Genomic DNA, 7395 nt, shown 5'->3' with positions numbered 1-7395 from the left:
TTCACTCCTTCCCCCAACACTGAGCATCTTGGGCCGCTGACCTGGAGACCAGAAGGGATACGGCTGGCCTGGTCCCTGCCCAGGAGATGCTCCCACCCGGGCGCATCACTTCCTCCCCAAACAGGCAGCAGTGTCGGGCTTTAGAGCTGCATCAGTGGTGAGATTGCCGAGTGTCCGGCAGCATACTGGGTATTTTCTAAAAATATGACATGGGATGTTTTTTTCACTTCTACTATGCTGATTGACAAACTTTCAATGGCATCTTCAGAATAAAGACCATGTAGCACCTTCATGTAAAACAAACGGGCGAGCACATGTTCTATGTCAGTGCAAAGGAAATTTCCTTTTTTAACGGGCCTCCAAATTATTTATTTTTCAATTTAGTTTCATTTTTATTTTGTATTGGAGTAGAGTTGATTTACAATGTTGCGTTAGTTTCAGGTGTACAGCAAGGTGATTCAGTTATACATATATATCTATCTATTCTTTTTCAGGCTTTTGTCCAATATAGGTTATTGCAGAGTATTGAGTAGACTTCCCTGTGCTGTGCAGTGTCCTTGTTGAGTATCGATTTTACATATAGTAGTGTGTATGTGTTAGTCCCAAACTCCTAATTTATCCCTCCCCCATCCCTCTCCCCTTTGGTAACCATAAGTTTGTTTTCTATGTCTGTGAGTCTGTTTCTGCTTTGTAAATGAATTTAGTGGTATTATTTTTTAGATTCCACCTGTAAGTGATATTATATAATGTTTGTCTCTGTCTGACTTACTTCACTCAGTATGATAATCTCTAGGTCCATCCATGTTGCTGCAAATGGCATTATTTCATTCTTTTTACGGCTAGGTAATATTCCATTATATATATTCACATATATATCTCACATCTGTATCCCTTTATCTGTGGATGGACACTCAGGTTGCTTCCATGTCTTCACTGTTGTGAGCAGTGCCGCTATGGACATTGGGCTGCACGTATCTTTTTGAATTAGACGTTTCTTCGGATATATGCCCAGCAGTGTGATTGCTGGATCATATGCGAACTCTATTTTTAGTTGTTTCTTTGGTTTTTCTGGGTTTTTTTGCAGTACGCATCACTGTTGTGGCCTCTCCCGTTGCGGAGCACAGGTTCCGGACGTGCAGGCCCAGCGGCCATGGCTCACGGGTCCAGCCGCTCCGCGGCACGTGGGATCCTTCCGGACCGGGGCACGAACCCGTGTCCCCTGCATCGGCAGGCGGGCTCTCAACCACTGCGCCACCAGGGAAGCCCCTATTTTTAGTTTTTTAAGGAACCTCCATACTGTTCTCCATAGTGGCTGCACCAGTTTACATTTCCATCCACAGTGCAGAGGGGTTCCCTTTTCTTCACATCCTCTCCAGCATTTATTATTTGTAGACTTTTTGATGATGGCCATTCTGACGGGTGTGAGGCGATACCTCATTGTAGTTTGGATTTGCATTTCCATGAGGATCCTTTTCAAATGAAAGTTCAATCCTATCTCTGCTCTCCTCAAAGGCTTCCGGATACTTGCATTGGCCTGGAAGCCCTTGGGATAATTGTCTCTTACGTGAACACAGAACCTGCTTTCGTCCACTTTCAGGTCTTGGCTCAAACATCACCTCGGGCACAATCTCAGCAATAGAAAATAGCCCCAAATGTCACGTGTCCGCTCCCTGCCTGATGCTTCTCCAAACACATATTACCATCAAACAGACTCAATATTGTTTCTTATTTTTTAAATGTTTCTATCCTTCTTATATCCAGAAAGACAGCTTCTTGATGACACAGATTTAAAAAAATTTTTTTATTAAAACATAGTTATTTACAATGTTGTGTTTAATGTCTGCTGTCCAGCAAAGTGGCTTAGTTATTCATATACATATAATACATATTCTTTTTCATATTCTTTTCCATTATGGTTTATCACAGGATATTGACTATAGTTCACTATGCTGTACAGTAAGACCTTGTTTATCCATTCTATATATAATAGTTCACATCTGCTAACCCCAAACTCCGAATCCATCCCCCCCCCGCCCCCGAGGTAACCACAAGCTTATTCTCTATGCTTGATGACAGAGATTTTTTTTTTTTTTTTTTTTTTTTGCTGTACGCGGGCCTCTCACTGTTGTGGCCTCTCCCGTTGCGGAGCACAGGCTCCGGACGCGCAGTCTCAGCGGCCATGGTTCACGGGCGCAGCCGCTCCGCGGCATGTGGGATCCTCCCGGACCGGGGCACGAACCCGTGTCCCCCGCATCGGCAGGCGGACTCTCAACCACTGCGCCACCAGGGAAGCCCGATGACAGAGATTTTTGATGCTGTGCTCCCTGATGCCCCCTGGGAACCTCCAACAAGGGGGCACAGAGTACATGTTCAATAGTTCTTGCCGAATAGTCTATAATTAAGTGTATGCCACTCTTCCACCCAAAACCAGACAAGGAAACACACACACACACACACACGCGGTGACATTTAAGACTGAGCCTGAGGATATGCTCAGGACTTAGAGACGCAGGAATGGAGGGGGAAGGATGTTTCAGGGGAAGGGACTGCACATACAAAGTCTCAGGGTCACAGAGGTCTGGCCAGGCTGGGTGTGGAGATGTGGGGAGATGCAGGGAGAGGAGGGATGTGGGTGGAGAGTCCAGCAGGGCAGAGCCCGCCAGGGCTGCAAATCCAGCCAGTGATGTGTGCACCTTGGTCTCTGGCCGTGGAGAGGAAACACAGCTGTCCCTGCCGTGCAGCAAGTGGATGGTAACGGTCTCTGCGAACAGTCCGGAGGCCTGTGTTTCCCAGGGAGATGGAGCCAGGAGGTGGGTGGGTTCAGAGACCCAGGGAGGAGATGAGGCTGCTGGAACGACTGGGGTCAAGATGGGAAGGAGACGGGCATCAGGACGAGCTGTGCTTAGGAGGAAGGATGGACAGCACTTACTGATTATTGGATTCTGGAGAAGAGAAGCGGGGATGAAAGGGGGCAAACCCCGTCCTTCCTTCTGGCCTTAGAGATGGGGGCTACCTTGTCATCAGTGTGACAGGGAACCCAGCAGAGAAGTGGGTTTCGGGAGGAAGATGGCAGCTCCACTTTGGGTACGCTGCGTGGAGCAATCCTGGGGGCCATTCTGGGGCAGGTGTGCAGTGCGATGTTGGGTGGTAGGATGCCGACCTCACTCACCCAGAGGGGTAACCTGGAATGGCGTTTGCAATAGACGCGCCCCCTGCCGGCCTGGCGTTTGCATCTGACACGCCCCCTGCAGGCCTGGCTGCCCTCCTCCTGCGGGACGTCGCTCTGAGCCAGAGAAGAGACCAGGCTCTGGTCAGATCGGGTGCCCCGGGCCGCAGACTCACCCTGTTCCTTGTTCAGGGGCGGGGGCATGACTGAGGTGGGAGAGGGCAGGTGTGGCCCCACAGACTCTCTAGAGCACAGCGGCTACCTTCAACCCTGACACTGGGCGGGGAGGAGCCCCTGGCCCAGGGGACTCCTCACCGCCCCCAAGCCCCGCCCCCCATTCCCCCTTCCCGTCAGCCTCCTGCCGGCCCCGCCCCCGCCCCTTCCAGCGCTGGTTCCAGGGTGCAGCCACCTGCGCCCTGCCCTCCGCACCCCTCCCCTCTCCCCTCTCCCTGGGGGTGCTCACAGGAGGGCGATGAGGACCAAGAAGAGTAGCGGGATCTTGACAGCCGCTTCCCAGATGGCCGTCAGAATCACCTGTGCTGCGACGTGCCCCGACTGCCCTGCAGGAAAGTGGGACCAGGATGGAACCATCTGCTGGGCCTCAATCCCGTGTCCTTCCGCTCCCAGGAGGACTCTGGACGTTGGTCTTCCAGGCTTGCCTCATCCACCGGATGCCGAACCCCACGTGCCCGGGGTATCAGCCCACCCCATGCCCTTACCTTCCAGCAGCTGAACAGAAAACAAAAATGCATAAGTTGGACTTCATGAAAATGAAAAACCCGGCTCATCAATCGACTGACAAAGTGAAAAACCCACCCATTTAATGGGAGAAAATATTTGCAAATCATAGATTCGCTATGTGTGTGATATCCAGCCTATATAAAAGCTATATCAAAAACAATTCAAGGGCTTCGCTGGTGGCGCAGTGGTTGAGAGTCCGCCTGCCGATGCAGGGGACGCGGGTTCGTGCCCCGGCCCGGGAGGGTCCCACGTGCCATGGAGCGGCTGGGCCCGTGAGCCATGGCCGCTGGGTCTGCGCGTCCGGAGCCTGTGCTCCGCAACGGGAGAAGCCGCAGCAGTGAGAGGTCTGCGTACCGCAAAGAAAAAGAAAAAAAAAAAAAAACAATTCAAGAACAAAAAGACAAACAATGCAATTTTTCAAAACGGACAAAGGAATAAAAACATTCTCCAAATGACCAATACGTTCATGAATAAAATGAACGACGTCATTACTCGCTCCATAAATGTAAATCAAAACATGATGAGATATTTCTTCACACCCACTAGCAGGCTCGAATTTTTTTTTAAGGAAAATAATGTCGCCAAGGATCTGGAGAAATTGGAACCCTCATACATTGCTGGTGGGAATGTAAAATGGTGCTGCCAGTGTGGAAAACATCTGGCATTTCCTCAGAAATTTAAAATTAGAAACTACCATTTGACCCAGAAATTTCACTCCTAGGTATATGCCCGAGAAAACTGAAATCAATGATCCAAAAAAAAAGGAAAAGTATAGCAAAGTTCATAGCAGCATTGTAATAGCCAAGAAGTGGAAACAACCCAAATGTCCATCCACTGCTAACTGGATGAAGAGAAGCTGGTGCATCCCCGCAATGGAATATTATTCAGACAAAAAGGAATTGATACTGATACATGCTCTATGGATGATGCTTGAAAACGTTTAGTGAAAGAAGCCGGACACAAAAGGCCACTGTTTTGTAACATTCCACTTGTATGAAGTATCCACTATAGGCAAATCCAGAGACATAGAGAGCAGATCAGTGGTTGCCAGGGGCTGGGGAGGGGAGTGTGGGGAGTGACTACTTAATGGGTACCAGGCTTCTCTTTGGGGTGATGAAAACATCAGATGGATGGAATTACGTAGTGGTGATGGTTGTACAACATCGTGAATGTTCTCAAAGCCAACTATTGTACGTTTTAAACTGGCTAAAATGGTGAATATTATTTTATCTGATTTTTCCTCAATAAAAAATAATGCATTTTGGGACTTCCCTGATGGCGCAGTGGCTAAGAATCTGCCTGCCAATGCAGGGGACACAGGTTTGAGCCCTGCTCTGGGAAGATCCCACATGCCGCGGAGCCACTAAGCCCGTGTGCTACAACTACTGAGCCTGTGCTCTAGAGCCCATGCTCCACAACAAGAGAAGCCACCACAGTGAGAAGCCTGTGCACCACAACGAAGAGTAACCTCACTCGTAACAGCTAGAGAAAGCCCGCATGCAGCAATGAAGACCCAATGCAGCCAAAAATAAATTAAAAAAAAAAAACCTTCTCTGAAAGCCACTGGGGAGGGGAGTTCAGGTCATTTGAGTACAAACTACTCATTCTCCCTGCTTGGTGCCCTGCAATAAATGCTGTACTTTCCTTCACCACATCTTGGTATCAGTAGATTGGCTTTGCTATGCGTCAGGCAAGCAGACCCAAGCTTGGTTTGTTAACAGAGTGTTGGTGGTTCTGTGTGGGTGTCTGGGGCATAACAGATGAGTAAGGGTCTTAGGTAACTGTTGGAAGCAGTTCACCCATTCATTCACTCACTCCTTCATTCATTCACTCAACAAACACAGAGTGAGCGTCTGGTCTGTGATGAGTCTGGAGGCAAAGAGGAGACACAGCCAACTCTATACATGTCCTGATGCTCCCCCCCGCCCCGGGGAGACACAGACAAATCTACAAGCGTCTGGTGGAGACCCTGAAGATGGAAACACGGGCTGGGGCAGCAGGGTTACAGGCTTTGTCAGCAGGTTGCTTTGGACACAAATGATCAACTGGACATGGCCTGGACTCTGAGGGGACAATAACGAAGATTCTCAGCTCTTGGACCCTGCTGTGGGCCCAGGGTCAATGAAGAGGCCAAATCGCCCAGAGGGTAGATCAGGGGAGGGGCGCTCTTCTCACCTCTTCCCTCATTCTCGCTGCTCATGTGACACCTGGCATTTCACAGTGCCCTCAGCTGGCCTTCAGGTCTTGCTTTATTTCTCACCTCCCTTCGTCCTGGGCTGACACTCTGTCATCCTGCCACTCCTGCTGGAGGCCACACCTGCGCCCACAATTGACCCCCGGTTCCCGCGAGAGGATTTGATGGGCTCGTTTGAATAATCCCACTGCTGATTGGGAACCTGTCTTAGTCAGCTCAGCTTCTGTAACAAAATGCCAACCAGGTGACTTGAACAAACACATTTATTTCTCACAGTTCTGGAAGCTGGCAAGTCCGAGATCGCAGTGTCAACAAATTTGGTTCCTAGTGAGAGCTCCCTTCTTGGCTTACAGATAACTGCCTTCCTGCTGTGTCTTCACAAGGTCTTTCCTCATAGCATGCATGTGGCAGGGAGTGTGGCGGGGAGAGGGAGATTGCTCTTTCTCTTCCTCTTCTTATAAGGCCATCAATCTTAGGACTCCACCCTTATGAATTTATTGAATCTCAATGATCTTGGAAAAGTACTCTCTGAATAAGTCAATGCTGGGGAGTTAAGGCTTCAACATATGAATCTGCGGGGGACACCATCCAGTCTGTAACATTCAGGTTCCATGGGGTCCCCACGTTCCGTCTTGTCCTCTTCATAGGAAATTCCATACCTGTCACATGCAAAGAAAGCAAGCCACATTAGTAATTATATTCTGTATCTCCTCTCTCCACTGGAAAGAAATATGTCCCATTCGCCATCATCCTGGTTTCCATGATGCTGAAAGCACAGCTATGTTTCCCAGGGTCCCCCAAGGAGTTGGAATCACCCCCTGAATCCCAACCTGCAATATTTAGTCCAGGTGGGTTGTGGCCACAGGTACATCCTTACCAGGCTTGTCCCTCTTCTGGAACCAGTAGCCACAGGCAGGTGTGGATTCATTCCAGCCATCCCGAGGGTAGGAGATGGCGCAGGACACAGGGATGCACAAGCCCTCCTGTATCATCAAGGACTTATTCACTTCCAGCTGGAAATCCAGATGCTCAGCCTGAGGCCCTGGGGGTGAGAGGCTTGACCTCAGCCCCCCGCCCCCATCCTACTTACTCATTCCCAGATGGTAGGGGCAGCTCCAGCTCTGGAATGGGAAGGGCCAAGCCCTTTTCTGGCGTCTAGGTCCCCTCTTTCAAGGAACCAAGAGCGCTAAGACCAAGAGGAGGTCCTGAAAACAAGTGTGTGTGGGGGGGGAGGGGGAGAGAGGGAGGGGCAGGGAGAGAGAGAGAGAGAGAGAGAGGGAGAGGGAGAGAGAGA

The sequence above is a fragment of the Monodon monoceros genome, unplaced genomic scaffold (genome assembly GCF_005190385.1).
Source record: "Monodon monoceros isolate NGI ecotype Baffin Bay Population unplaced genomic scaffold, NGI_Narwhal_1 Super_Scaffold_10, whole genome shotgun sequence".
In the NCBI taxonomy this organism is placed as follows: Eukaryota; Metazoa; Chordata; class Mammalia; order Artiodactyla; family Monodontidae; genus Monodon; species Monodon monoceros.
This window is presented reverse-complemented; position numbering follows the sequence as displayed.